The 15,578-nt window shown below is 39.7% G+C and overlaps 1 protein-coding gene across 4 annotated transcripts in view; it reads right to left on the bottom strand.

Moving 5' to 3' along the window:
* The window catches only part of ANKRD12 (ankyrin repeat domain 12), a 68,132-nt gene that overhangs the window by 47,767 nt on the left and 4,787 nt on the right, over positions 1–15,578 (bottom strand). The window contains exon 1 of one of the 4 annotated variants that reach the window (XM_089517043.1): positions 3,695–3,713. The exons of the other annotated variants lie outside the window; for them this stretch is intronic. The gene's annotated coding sequence lies outside the window, so the exon portion shown is untranslated. Of the gene's footprint in view, positions 1–3,694; positions 3,714–15,578 lie in introns of those variants that run through there. 4 annotated transcript variants of the gene reach the window in all.

Raw genomic sequence — 15,578 nt, forward strand, 5'->3', positions numbered from 1 at the left:
ATTCATTTCCCCCTTTTCCCTCCCTTTTGCTGTTCACACATGCCCAGTAAGGAATTCTATGGGCAGCTGCTTACCCTGCCTGCTGTAGACATGGATACAATTGGAAAGGTGAAAGTAGAATCCCATCCTTTCCCAGCTCAAGATTTGCTGGTTGCATTGTTTAGTGCAGACATGCTTCTGCAATCCAACACCAAAAAATATGTCTCTCTAGGCATTTGGAGGTTCTCCAGCATGACTCTATGGTCAACTTATGGCAGAAACGGAGCATTTGCCATGATCCACAGATCTCGCTATCCATGGTAAGTCTGGAAATCAATTCCCTCAGATACAGGGTTTGGACTGTATAAATAAAGTTATTAATCACCACCACCACCACATAAATCACTGCTTTTCATCACCAGTCCCTGTAATGACTTTCACTGTTACATCAATTGTGCTAGTTCTGGTTCATTCCAGAGTTCCATCACACCTCAGGCTGAGTGCCAATGTATCTTATTATCTCTAGAATGCCATACAGAACTCACACTTGTAATCAGGAGATATGGTTCTCAGCCCCCCCCTCCTCCTCATTTAAATTCTGCCTTTCTCTCAATGAGACCCAAGATAGCTAACATCATATTTAACACACTACAGATTAAAACTATGCAAAACCTTCAATAAAAGTATAAATATAAACATTATTTTAAAAAGACAATTAGTTAAAAAGTTAAACAAAAAACTTAAAAGACTTAAAAACAGCACCACATAGCATTAAAGCCTACCCTAGTCTGTTTCTAATAGCCTGATGGCATACAAAATGTTTTAATTTGCTGATGGAAGAAGAAGAAGAATAGGTTCCTTTCCTGTAACTGTGGTTCATCGCATGGTCATCTGTGCCCTCATACAAATGGATTCCTGCACAGAGATCACCTATGAAAATTTATAGTGCTGAGTAGCTTGGTGGGAATATCCCACCTCCATTGCCTACCGCAAATACTCCAGCCCTCCAAGATACCATCTCCCCAGTTTTGAAGTCTGCCGTAAACAGCAGGGATGTCAAAAAGAGGAGTGGTAGGGCGAATTGTGTGAGGGCACAGATGACCACTCTAAGAACCACAGTTACAGGTAAGCAGCATGTTCTTTTTCATCATGGACCCTGTGCCTCACACAAATGGGTTACTGTAAAGCTCACCCAAGGTAGGAGAGTCAGGTGACTGAAGAACAGAAGAAAGGACAGTGCAACCAAAACCAGCATCCACCCTATACCTATAGTCCAAGTGGTAATGTTGAATAAACGTTGAAGGTTGAGACTAAGTAGCAGTTTTACCCAAGTTAGAAAAGGAGATTCTGTGTATAAGAGCTGCTGGAGAGGTAATTGCCCTAATAGAGTACGCCTATAAGCTTGTCAGAATTGGGCATTTTGCCACTTCATAAGCCAAGCAGATAACTTGTACAGTCCATTTGAAGAATCTTTGAGAAGATAAAACTCCGACCTTTCCGGGCACCTCCATGGCAAGAAGAAACATGAAGAAATGAACAAAGAAAAAACTACTCAGCCCGAGAATGATCCGAGGAGACTAGCTGTGTCAGCAGGAGGGAGAAATGGAGATGGTAGCTTGGCGGGTTGGAGCATGTGCAGTGCAGGTGCAGAACCCATTTGTGTGAGGCACAGAGACCACAATGAAGGTGAATGGGGCTATTCTGATCCCCCAGGAAGGGATTTCCAAAGTCTGGGAGCAGTCATTGAGAAGGCTTGTTCCCATCAAATGAACAGAAGGTAGTGGAACACAGAGAAAGATGTCTCCAGAAAACCACAGAGCTCTGAGGGAGTCATAAAAACAGACTCAAGCCATATAGGACTTTATAGGTCATTCCCAGCACTCTGAATTGTGCCCGGAAACAGACAAGCAGCCAGTGAAGCTCTTTGGGCCAACTGAAGTTTCTGAACACTTTTCAAAGGCAGCCCCATAAAGAGTGCATTGCAGCAATCCAAATGAGATGTAACCAAGGCATGTGTTACTGTGGCCAGATCCACCTTATCCAGGAAGAAGCACAATGACACACTAGTTTTAACTATGCAAATGCACTCCTGGCCACCAGTGAGACCAGGACCTCCAGGCATAGAACTGAATCCACAAGTACCAACAAACTGTGAACCAGTGTTTTCAGAGGGAGTGTCACATGCTGAATCCCTATTTCTAAATCTGTCTTTTAACTGACCAGGAACACCAGGAACACCACTGTTTTGTCTGGATTAAACTTCAATTTGTTTGCCCTTGTCCAGTCTATTACAACTGCCAGGCATCTGTGCAGCATAGAAACAGCTTCCTTGGAATTAAATAGAAAGGTCTACTAGAATTGGGTATCATCAGGTAAGACCTGACTGCAAAACTCCAAAAAATCTCTCCCAGTATTTTCATGTGTATGTTAAATAGCATAGGGGACAAAGCAGAATCCTGGGGGACTTCACAGGCCAATGACCAAGAAGTCAAACAGGAATCCTCTAGCAGCACACTCTGAGAGTGCTCCTCTATGAAAGAACAGACCAAAACCACTGAAGAACAGTACCTCCAAGCATCATCCCAGAAGGATACCAAGGTTGATGGTACTGAAAGCCGCTAAGTGGTCCAACAAAACCAAAAGTGACACACTCCCTTGTCCAGTTCCTTGAATAAAACATCCACCAAGGCAACCAAAGTTGTCTTCTTTCCATAACCAGGACTGAAACCAGATAGAAATGTGTCTAGAAAATCTGTTTCAACCAGGAACCCCCTGGATCTGAGAAGCTACCACATGCTCAAGCACCTTCCCAAGAATGGGATGTTGGAAACTGGTCTATAATTAGTGAGTATAGTACGATCCAGGGAAGTTTTTTTTTAAGCAGTCTTACAACACCTTTCTTCAGACATGCTGGGACAGGCCTTGTAGTAAAGAGGCATTAATCGCGCCCCTTACTCATTCAGCCAGCCCCCTTGGCCTGTTGCTCTAGTACACATAGCTGATGCATCTCCAAGGAATTTGTTCACATCCTCAGGCTGCATAAATTCAAAAGTATCCATCCATACTCAACATCCAGGAACCAAGGAATGGATACATCCACCGGATATGTATCAACTCTAGCATCCAAGTCAGAGTGAACCTAAGCAATTTTACATGCAAAGTGGTGGGCAAATTCTTTGCAGCATGTTGTTGAGTGGCAAAAATTCTCCTGTGGGCTAGACTGTAACAGATTCCAGACCATTTTTTCTACCCTTAGTACCCCACTGTAGGCCTTCAGACAGACATTAATATGTTTCCAGTTGTACTCGCTCTGAGCTTTCTTTCAGTATCACTCCAATCTCTATCTCACTCATTTCATTGCTGCCAGCTCCTCAAAAAACCAGGTTGGTTTAGCTCTACTCGAGAAAAAGGAACAGGAGTGATTGTGTCCACCACCCTGGTTATTTTTTTATCCCAGAGACCAGGGTTTCAACAGGCTTGCCTGCCAAAACAGCAGAAAGCTCTCCAGGAGACATTAGAAATCTATCCAGATCCCTGAGCCTCCTAGGGCAGACCTTAATGGATCCTCCAGCCCTACAGAGGTTCTGAGTCCCAACAAGTCTAAAAATGACCAAGAACTGATCTGTCCATGACAATGGAACAGCTCAGTTGTCACTATAATCTCATCCTGTACAGAAAACAAGGTCTAGGTATAACCAGAAGCATGAATGCTAACCTGGGACAAACTCCTGGTTATCATGGTGGACATGAAGTGTTCAGCCACTCCCAACAGTATAACTTCAGCATGGATGTTGAAGGCTCCCAGCATCACAAGCCAGGGGGATTCCAACACTACCCCTGACAGCACCCGGCCTAGCTCAGCAAGGGAGACTGTAGAGCAGCAGGGAGGATGGTACACTAGCAGAATCCCCAATCTGTTCCAGTCATCCACCTATAAATAAAGTAAGAGGAAGTTTCTCAATTATCCCAAAGGAAGACAATTCTTTTTTTTCTCCTTGTAGTTTTGCACTCTATTCTCCCTTCTGTCTCTTGACATCTCTTGCTGTCATGATTCTTTTAAATTGTTACCCTGTTTCAGTTATTTCCTCCCCTTTCCAATTTTTGCAGTTAGAAAAATTAGGACTGTATTGGGCTTCTTGTGTTACCATGGATGTCTAAATTCAGAATACCCATCACCTCATCTAGTACCATAAATTGTTTTTTATGATGCTGTGCACAACACAATTTTGCTATGGCATTGGACCGTGATAGTAAGTAAAATCAGGGCTTTTCTGGCTGTAGAACATGTAAGGGCGACATCCTATCTATTCTGGTGGATTCTGATGACCTGTCCTGACATCTGCAACAATCAACCGCACTCCGTTTCCCCTGCTTTTCAAGAGGTGGGGCATTATGTACAACTATACAAAGTAACATGTGTTGCTGGCTGGATTGTGAGGAATCATTGTTTTGTGGGGAATGGCCTTCTGTCTTCTTGTAGGGGGAAAAGAGTTCAGTATAAAGCCTTTTAGATACACAAGTAGTGACAGTAACTAGGGGCCTTTTATTGGCTTCAACAAGTACAGTAAATATACTTCTGGAATGAGTTATCAGTTTCTTAGTACAGTCTGTACGGGGGTTAGAGACCCAAGACCCCCACGAAAGTGGAAAAAACACAAATGTGTGTGAGAAGGCAGGAGGGACGCTCCTCTTTCCGCATTGCTTTAGCCAGCTGAAGCAAGCCGTCCAAAGAACATGGAAAAGTGGGAGGGACGTGCATGCACATGCCTCTTCCCCTGGTGCTTTGGACAGCTGAAGCAAGCTGGCCAAAGCATGGGGGGAAGGTAGGATGAACATGCACACATCCTTCCCGGCTGCTCCCTCCCTCCCTCCTGGGCTTCCCAACTCAAGGGCACTGTTTCTTTGTTCTATAGCATTGTTTTCCTTTGTTCCATTCTTTACATCCTTTGTTACATGCCCCTATGTTTTACCCTTGACTTCTCCATGGGTCATATAAAAATCCATAATTTTGGCACTAAAACCTGCCCTCGGCTTATACATGAAGTCGAGTATATATGGTATATAAATCCTCTTAGCTCCACATCCATGCCAACATTTTGACTGGAATTTATGATTTTTAAATGTTAATTGATGTGACATCCTGTACCATTTTCCAATCATTTTCATTTGTTCTTCTTTTACATTTGTATTTTTAATTTTAACAATTTCTTGTAGCCAAATTTTAATTTTGTCTGTATCAATAAATCTTTTCCCCAGTTCACTGTCAATCCTGCTATCATTCTAAATTAGATTAACACACTTATCAATTTTCCTTTTTAATCTTTTTCCACTTTTTAATTTTTAATTATTTATTCTAACAATTCATTCTGATCTAAAACATTCAGTTTTATTTCATCTAAAAATGTAATTATCCTTTTTATTTGAATCTCATACTGATTTCTAATTAATATACTTAATTCTTCTTCCTCCATTTGTTCCCCTGTTGAATCATATAAATCTCCAACTATTTTAAATCCCTTCAAATTTTGTTACTCTTATTTAAATATTCTTATTGGTAACTATTTCCAGTTTTTTAAACCCACGTAAGTGATTTCACATGCAAATGTATGTAAATACACATTCAAAAGGCTAGCATTCATCTGATTATTGACTAACATTTTGCAGTACAAAAATAGCCCTTATCTAAATAGCACAGCAATTTATACTTTGATCATTAACATTGGCTATGTTTACAATTAAGTAAAACTAGCAAATTTTTGCTAGAAGTGAACGGCAGACTTTTGTTTATTATTATTATTATTATTAACCTTTATTTATGAAGCACTGTAAATGTACACAGCGCTGTACATGCAGTCTTTTTAGTTAGATGGTTCCCTGCCCTCGGGCTTACAATCTAAAAAGATATGACACAGAAGGAGAAGGGAGTGGTGGAGGGAAAGGGTAAGAGGTCCAGCAGTTCCTCTCTACCTCTGAGGCCTGGACCAAGGCAGATGGACTGGAGGGAGGGCTTTACTTCATAATGGATGGTTAATCATTTTCCAGGGAAAATACATACTCTCAAGTAGGATAATGCATATACAGTACATAGCAATACAGGAAATGGTTTGATAAACAGGCACCAAAAGAACATCAAGTAGTAAGCAACAATTATGCAATGCCTGGGAAGGCTTCTCTGAACAGGATGGTTTTCAACTCCGTTTTGAAGCTGGTTAAAGAAGTGATGGCTCTTGCTTGTGGGGGAAGAAGGTTCCAGGAATGAGGGGCAGCAAGTGAAAAGGGGCGAATCCGGGATGGGACAGAGGAAATCCTGGGCTGAGACAGTAGACCTTGACTACCAGAACAGAGGGCCCTGGTGAGAAGGTGAGGAGAAATAAGGTCTGATAAGTAAGGAGGGGCCAGTCCATGGAGGGCTTTAAACATCAACAGCAGGAGCTTATACTGAATGCGGAAAGGGAGGGGGAGCCAGTGAAGGGATGCCAACACAGGAGAGATGTGGTCAGAGCAGTGGGTGGAAGTGATAATGCGTGCAGCTGAATGCTGGACAGAAATTAAAGGACGGAGGTGAGAAAGAGGAAGCCCAGCCAGGAGGACATTACAGTAATCAAGTCATGAGACCACTAGGGCATGGACCAGGATCTTGGCAGTAGAGGCGGAGAGATCTGGTCGGATTTTGGCAATATTGTACAAAAAGAATCTACAAGCCTTGGCTGTGGTCTGGATCTGAGGGATACACGACAGTGAAGAGTCAAAGATAAAACCAAGACTGTGGGCTTGCTGGACTGGTTGAATAGAAATGTTGTCCACAGAGACAGAAAAGGAGAGTTGAAGGGTGGGCTTAGGAGAAAAGACAAGAAGCTCTGTCTTGGACATGTTGAGCTTCAAACGCCGATAGCGCATCCACTGCGAGACAGCTGTGAGGCAAGACGAAACTTGCTGTTCAAGCCTTGGAGAAAGGTCAGGGGCGGAAAGATACAACTGGGTGTCATCGGTGTACAGATGGTAGGAAAAGCCAAGAGAGCTAATGAGTTTTCCTAAGGACAGTGTGTAGAGAGAAAACAGAAGGGGACCCAGAACAGAGCCCCGGGGAACTCCAACAGATAAGGGAACAGGAGAAGAAGTCTGACCTCCTGCAACTACTGCAAAAGATCTGCCAGACAAGTAAGATCTAAACCAGCCAAGAACACTTCTGGTTTGGCATGGCGTCCGATTAGGTCTCTTCTAGGATAGCTGCTGGAAGGGACCTGCCAGCTGTGGTGTTAGGACTGCATTTTGGAGGCTTCCAAAAGCAGTCAGGAATTCCCCCTGATATTGGGGAATCAGAGGTGCTCTCTGGAGTCCAGTTCCCGACATAAGGATTGAGAAAAAAGAAGATCAAATTTCTCTCCCAGGTATGTCGGAGGGGACCGTGGAGCAATACACAGCCGCAGCGTGTGCCGCCATTACTTGGCTCACAGGACGCATCCAACTATTTTAAAGTGTTTGAAATGGACGGTAATCTTGAAAACCTTTACAGTGGATGCTTTAACCTTTGGCAGTAAACTCTACCAGAGAAAATAAATTAACAATACCTGGATCTTTATTATTTGAGAGGACATTAGAGGAATAATAGGACGGTGAGAGGAGGGGAAGGACTGACATACAGGAGCGATTTATAAGAGGACTTAAAACTATAAATAAGAGGAACCTTTAAAAAGGAAAATTTTTGAGAATGAAATTGGCGAAGCCAGAGTAGAAATAAAATTACATTTTGGACATGATAAATTGGGCTAGAGATGTTGGTCAGCCAATATTTTTAGAGGAGTGGGAAAAAAATTGGAAAAGAAGAATCAAACACACCTTAAGTTATGGAGTAAGAGAACAATATTATAAGATACAATTTAGATGGTATTTGTCACCAGGTATCTAAAATATATAAAAATACTAAAGATACTTGTTGGAACTGTAATAAAAGCTCAGGTACCATGTTTCATATGTGGTGGGGATGTCAGCGGGTTAAGAAATTTTGGAAAAAAATACACAAAGAAATGGAAAGAATGTTAAAGATTACAATGGAGATGGATCCCAAAGTGTTTTTGTTAGGCATGCTGAGTGATGACCTGGAAAAAGAATATGGGAAAGTTATGTTCTATTTGTTAACTGCTGCAAGATCCACAATTGCAAAAAAATGGAAAGGAAATGATGAATTGACGATACAAGAATGGCTTTTGAAATTGTATGAATTCATGGAATTAGATAAGTTGACATGTTTATTAAAAGACAAAAGCTTAGAAAGATATAGAACGGAATGGCAACCAGTTATAAACTATCTGAAAATAGAGAAAGGTGATAATGGAATAATAGCTTTTGATAAATGAAATCTGTATACCAGCCAATTAAAGAAGATTAAGTAAAAATAAAGGGTGGAAAAGAGATACCAGGGAAGATATCATGGTATGAGAACAGAGAAGAAATTTAAAGGAAAAAGGGCCTATATCTTCATGTAGAATTTAGCTAAAGTTAATATAAGGGAAAATTAAACACGAAGGTCATATCTCCCAGGGTGACTGGAGATCAGTAATAATCGCTGTAAAGGAAAGGAAGTTTTTGTTTATTGTGTTTGTTTTTATGTATATGTGACCGATATAAGGTGTAGGTATATGTATATATTTGTTTTATGTTTTATGTGATATAGTTTGTGTATGAGAAATTTTAAATAAATTATTAAACCAGCCGAGAACAGAGTCTGAGAACCCAAGGTCAGAAAGTTTTGTTTGATGCATGGCAAGAATCTAATAAAACTAGAAAAGCAGAGTACCCAATCCCTAAAGCAGCAAATATATATCCCTAAAGCCAGATGCAAGGCCTAGAAACTCTTTGGTACCCATATTTTTGATGGCTGCACAGAGGGTTGCACTGATGAGTGGTAAAAATCTCAATTATAAACACTTGCTAGATTTAGGCTTAACTTATTTCTCTCTCTCTGATTAAAGCTGATCTTGACTTCAATACAGTAGATGACCAAATAGCATACCAATCTGAGTCCGAAATTGATATATTCAGTTCACTTTCCTACAATGTTTTAGTACATATGGTATCCTGATAGGAGTTTGTCAAGATAAGATGATATACTGTATATACTTGACTATAAGTTGACCTCATGTATAAATCGAGGGCAGTTTTTGGAGCCAAAATTATGGATTTTAATATGACCCATGGATAAGTCGAGGGTAAAACTCGGGCATGTAACAAAGGATCAAAAGGATAAAGCAAAGCAAAAATGTACCAAAGAACTTAGAAAATTGTTTGTGTTCACACTAAAGGCTGGATGGATGAGAGTGTAGAGGTGAATCAGTGTACTGAAACACTAGTCTATAGCAATAAATAAAATCTAATGAAACACTAAGAATAACATTAAAATGCTCTGACACCCCCCAACACTAATTGTAATGAAAAACAAAAACCGAATAGGAGAAAACATACGAGAATTACTAGTAACCTTAACAATAGATTTATTAACTTGTTAGTTTTTTTATTCCTCAACAAGTCAATAAATAGTTTTCAATTTTTCAAAAAGTCTTCAATTGGTTTATCTTTTAAAATCCACATTAATTTGGCAATTTGGGCAAACTCCACCATCTTAATAGCCCATTTTTCAATCGTCAGTGGTTCAGACAGTTTCCAAGGTTGGGCAAACGAGGTTTTTGCAGCTGTTACCACATATCCAAATAGTCTATATTTGCAATTCATTTTTTTTGGTCAGTAATGCAAAGCAAAAACATTTATGGTGACATTGCAAAGTCTATCTTTATTTTTTTAACAAACATATACTTCTTAGAACAATAATTTTCTACTTCTTACAAGTCCACGACATATGAAAAAAAGATCCTTATCCTCACAACCATAAAATTGATTCCGAACATTCATAAACATTTTTGGAAAAGTTATTTGGGGTTAAGTACCATCTGTACCTCATTGTACACATATTTTCTTTAAAAGTATTGAAAAAGGTAATTTTTATATCTTTGTTCTACAATTTCCTCCATACATCCATTTGTATATTATTCTCAAAATTTTCGGCCCATTTTATTATGTATTCTTCTACAGATTCATCTTCTGCCTCCAATTTCAAAATTAGAAATGCACGCGCACGCACACGCACACACGATGATCACCATCTTTTCATAATTCTCTCTAACCTTGATTAAATCTTCTTTAAGTTGCAAACAAGCAAACCAGTTAAGATCTATGCCCTCCTTTAAAAGCATCTCTTAATTTAAGGTCAGAATTAACTTGTTCCAAATACAAAACATCATCATGCGATAGCCATTTTTGATGTGTAACTCATTCTTTCCCAAAAAAGGGGGAAATTGTACTTGCAGAAGAGCCTTTATAATACGATGATTATTAAATTTGGCATGTGCCTTGACTTTATCACACTAAAGATAACTGCCACCCAAATCTTAAGAGAGTGACCTTCAATTTTCAGAAGTCTTTTATCTCTAAACAAAATCCATTCTTTCAGCCATACAAAAACAGCAGACCATATAATACAATTTGATACTAGGAAAACCCAGACCATCCCCTTCCTTAAAAACATATGGTGTTTCAACTTTTATTTTGGGATTCTTTGCCTGTTAGGCAAACCTGGAAATAACTTTTTTGCCACAGGACGAAAGTTACTCTGTTTCTTATCATGAAAATAAAATAAGAGGTTTTGGCAAAACATTTGCTTTTATTACTGCAATTCTCCCATAAGAGGTAAATTTAACTTTCTAGATCTTTTAAATTTTCTTTCCAGAATTTTTCTTAATTATTTTGAAATAATTCACTGCTGTGCTTTACAATTATAATTTTTAAATGTATGACCCTCTCTCCCCACTTTAAAATTAGAAAGAGCTATTAATTCATCCTGTTCTTCTAAAGTCATAGTTTTGGCCAACAATTTTGTTTTGTCATGATTCACTTTAAACAGAGAGCATGCCCCAAACACATTTTCCCCATAAAGCCTTCACTGAATTCAATGAATTCTGCATCATTATCACAAGATCATCAACATAAGCTTAGAGCAGTGGTCCCCAAAGTGGGCAGTAGTGCCGCCCCAGGGGCATTAGAAAGCTCCAGGAGGCACTGAAGGGGAAAAGAGCAGCAGGGGACGCTCAGGGGAAAAAAAGGGTGCCAGGGATTTGTGGGGATTAGAATTGCTAGTAGGGTTGCCATTGCTGCTAAAAAAAACCCATGAAAGTCTGGGTCTGAAGTCGTTGAAAAGCAGCATGTCTCGAAGGCAGGAGTGAACCCTCAGGAAAAAGCTCATCCAGATCCCACCCTTGAGGATCTGGGTGGTACTGCACAGGTGTGCCAGACCCAGAGACCAGAGGCGAGAAGGGAAAGGAGGCAAGCAGAGGCTTGGAGCAGCGAAGAGGCTTTCTTGTGTCCTGGTAAATGTATGGCGATGCTGCATGCGTGGTGGAACTTTTTTACTTATTGGGACTGGAGCTGCCTTTCCCTCCAGCTCCCCCCTCCCCCACATAGAAATGTTTGTGTGTGTGTGTTTAAAAGGGGGGAGGACCCTTTCCTAAGGTCCGGAGTACCTCTTTCCTCTTAGTTGCATGCTAATAGGCTGGAGCTCCCCTTTCCTCCATTTCCCTCCCCAATAGAAATGTCTGTGTGTTTTTGAAAAGGGGGTGGCATATGGGCTCTGGAAGACAAACAATTAAGTCCAGGAAATAAAATTTGCAAATAATTACAATAGCAACACAATAAGAAACCTTCTTTCTTTTTTTCTCCTTTGTGAAAATACCTGCCGTCTCCTTTGGCAGATAATATTGAATTTCTCAAGAAGTCTCTGTGTTGCTGCATCTGAAAAAAACCCTTAAATGCTGCTTAAAGCACATCAAATGTAGACCCATTTAAAAAACAAGGACCTCAAAAAGTCTCAGCCAAAATTGTGTTCCCTCTTTTTTAGGATTCCCCTAAAATGTACTATCCTGAAATCTAGAAACCATATCCAGGAGTAGCTGTGTTGGCCAAACTGCAAACAATAACATCCCAAATCCACAAAACAGTGATACCTTTCTCCCTTTTGATTTTTAACTCCTTCGCCCAATGAAGAAGTCAGCTGAGCTCCAAAAGCTTGTTTCATCTATTTTGTGCATTTTGGTTAGCAGATAAAGGTATCATTGTTTTGTGCATGGCAACCCCTGATTGCGTCCATCCCAAAAATGGTTAAAGTGGTGGCATCCCAGGAAAGCAAGCCCATTTGCTAATGATTATCACACACAAGAGCACAATAAGGGGTTAAAGGCACATTACTTAGGGTCAGATTCGAATTTGGCTATCAAATGGGTGAGGACAAACCCCCATTGCTGGAGTTGAAGGCTTTCATGGCCAGTATCCATAGATTTTTGTGGGTTTTTCAGGCTATGTGACTATGTTCTAGAAGAGTTTCTTCCTGACATTTCACCAGCATTTGTGGCTGGCATCTTCAGAGAATGCTTGCCTGGAAAGGAGTGGGGTATATATATTGTGTGACCTGGAAAGGCAGGAGTGATTTGCATGTGTATTGCTCTGTTGCTAATGGCAGGTCTCAGGGTGGGAGGGTCTGCACAAGAGGATTAATGTCTACTTGATTAATGCTCATTGTCTCCTGGAAAACCCCTGAACCTGGGAGATTTCTCATTTTGCATTTGTTGTGTCGTCTTCTTGCTATTTTTCAGGTCTGGTAGCCAAACCTTGTTTACTTTAAGGTTTTCCTATTTCCTGTTGAAATTGTCCAGGTGTTTGTGGATTTCAATGGCTTCCCTGTGCATCTTGACATGGTAGTTGTTGGCATGGTGCAGAATTTCAGTGTTTTCAAACAATATTTTATGCCCAGGATGGTTTGTGGCATGTTCTGGATGGCCCAGTCTGCAGTGCCTCTTGTGTTCCTTGATTCTTGTTTGCATACTGCGTTTGGTGGTCCCTATGTAGACTTGTCCGCAGCTGCATGGTATGCGGTAAACTCCTGCGGCTGTGAGAGGGTCTCTCTGGTCCTTGGCTGAGGGAAGCATTTGCTGGATTTTCTTTGTCGGTTGTAAACCATTTGAAGGTTGTGCTTCCTCACCACTTTGCCTATTCTGTCTCTGACTCCTTTGATGTATGGTAAAAATACCTTTCCTTTGGGTGACTGCTTGTCTTCACTCCTTTGGGTTTTTCTGGGCCTGGCAGCCCTTCTGATGTCTGAGCTGGAGAAACCATTAGCTTGTAGAGCCCGGTCCAGGTGCTTCAGTTCATCTTCCAAGAAGTGGGGTTCACAGATGGTTTTGCCCGGTCTACCAGAGTTTTGACTGTGCTTCTTTTTTGTTCTGGGTGATGGTTGGAGTTCTTGTGCAGGTATCGGTCTGTATGTGTGGGTTTTCTTATTTTTATTTAATTCTATCTTGTATTATTATCTATTGTTTTATATGTATTTTGCAGAATGTACACCATTGGCAGGTTTCATTTTTATCAATTTATTGTTTGTATGTACAGTGCTGTATAAATCTACAGCGCTATATAAATAATAATAATAATAATGTAAAGAACAGTTCTCTCGAGCAGCAGTCTAGAATAATTTAAATGAAATTCAAAACAATTACTTTACCTTTACCATTGCTTTTACATTATCAGTTAACAAGTGTATTCTCATTATTTGATTTAGTTTTTATACTTAAACCTAAAAATAGTTGGGATGCTTCTTTGTTTAGCTTTACATAAGAATACCTTTAATATATTTCAGATTAAAATGTGATTTAAAAATAATTGATTTTTAAAAGTTATTTTAAGATATAAGTTCTACAGTTTGTTCTTTTCTATATTATTACTTGTTCTATTAGGTATATTGTCATTATAAGAATTTATCTTATCTAATAATATTTTTGGCAGCAATATGTCACAATACTACCACATTAGAAAATGTGATACATTTTCACAGCAGATTGTTCATGTAATAAATATGAGAGCTAACATAAGTGTTGTCTCTTTGACTACCAAACAAAGGAAAACATTCAGTGCAAAATTACCTGACTTCTCCAAACTGTTTAATAAACATTCTCAAAATCTTACTATTATAAAATTCTCAACACCTGTCCCATTTGCTACAGCTAATTTTCACCTAGTATTTCTCTCAGTGCATTAGGCTTTGTACTGTATTGTACAGGTATAGATTTATTTATACCTTATTGTTTCCCCAAAAGTGAGGTTACAGACAGCTTACAAAATAAAATTTACAAAGATAAAAACAAAGTCCTATCTCCTCCCAATCATATTGGTTATGACACTCTTCAGAAGGCCAACTCACAAAAAAATACTATAGCACCTTTATAAACTATATTTATTACTACAGTGTGCTTGCCTGCCCCAACTGCAGGCTTGCCATCCATGGATTCGAACATTCGCAAATAGCAAGCCCCACTGACTTCAGTGGTCCCAGCCAAGTGGCTGCAAATATTGCCATTGGGGGTCCCGTGTTTTTTGCCATCCGCATTGGCCCACTGTATTATTCAATGGTGCTTCCAGACATATATCAAAAAATCTTATCAAAATCCATTAATTTTGACCCTAAAACCTCCCCTCAATTTATACAGAATGTTGACTTAGGTATTTCTTTCCCTACTGAAGAGGTTTTTGTAGTAAGATGTAAGATGAAAGAACCAGTAAGAAAACCAGGTTACAAATGGTCTCAGTTCTTACTATTCTTCTAATACTGAGTTTAATCTCTTTCCTTCACCAGGATTCAATATGGTATCTCTGCTGACAGAAATGCTTCTGTTAGCAGAATAAGGAGGGGCTGATTTTCCCTCACAACTGCAGCATATGGTACAGTCCAATACAGAACACTCTGAAACCCTCCAGAACCAGTTTCCAAGCGGTGGGAGGGCTTGCACTATTTATTATATACCCACATTTTAAAAATAGTACTGTCATATACAGTATAACAAACTGGTGTTTCAAGGTTTCTTCACAGTTATCTATATTAACTGGCAATCTTGCATGTCCCAACCTCTCATTTAAAAGTCTACTTCATTTTTCACCTGTAGTGTTGTTGTTGTTATCGTTGTTTAACTCAGGCACACAAAGAGAGATGTGGCCCAAATGCAGTACCTGAACTACAGATTGTTCGCTGAACTATGGATTTTCCACTGTAAAAAGCCACTGAGTTTATGCATTTTCTCTTATTTTGTACAAACTATAGTTTACTGTATCTGTACTAACTAAATTATTGTGTTCAAAGATACAGTTATGCTAGTCTTTATCAGTATGCAAATCTTGTGGCAATTTTGAAACTGAAGAAGTTCATATCATAAGCTTCCAGAGATTCAGTCTGCTTTATCAGAGGCATATAATCAATAAAACAGACTGCAAAACAATTTGACTGTGTGTTATGGAAGCTATAGTCTGCCCAGCTATGGTTTGCCCAACTGAAATCTTGTTACAAACTATGAATTGTTCAAAGCAGGAAGTGAAAGGGGAAAAAATTCAAATATGTGAGAAGAGGAGGAAGAAAAGAAGCCTAGACACTGTGAAGTCGAAGGCTTTCATGGCCATTTTTTGGGGCTAAGTGCCCATGTTCTGGAAGAGTTTATTCCTAACGTTTCGTCAGCATC

Source organism: Sceloporus occidentalis, unplaced genomic scaffold, assembly GCF_023333645.1.
Source record: "Sceloporus occidentalis isolate IW3139 unplaced genomic scaffold, rSceOcc1.0.p SCAF_3, whole genome shotgun sequence".
Classification (NCBI taxonomy): Eukaryota; Metazoa; Chordata; class Lepidosauria; order Squamata; family Phrynosomatidae; genus Sceloporus; species Sceloporus occidentalis.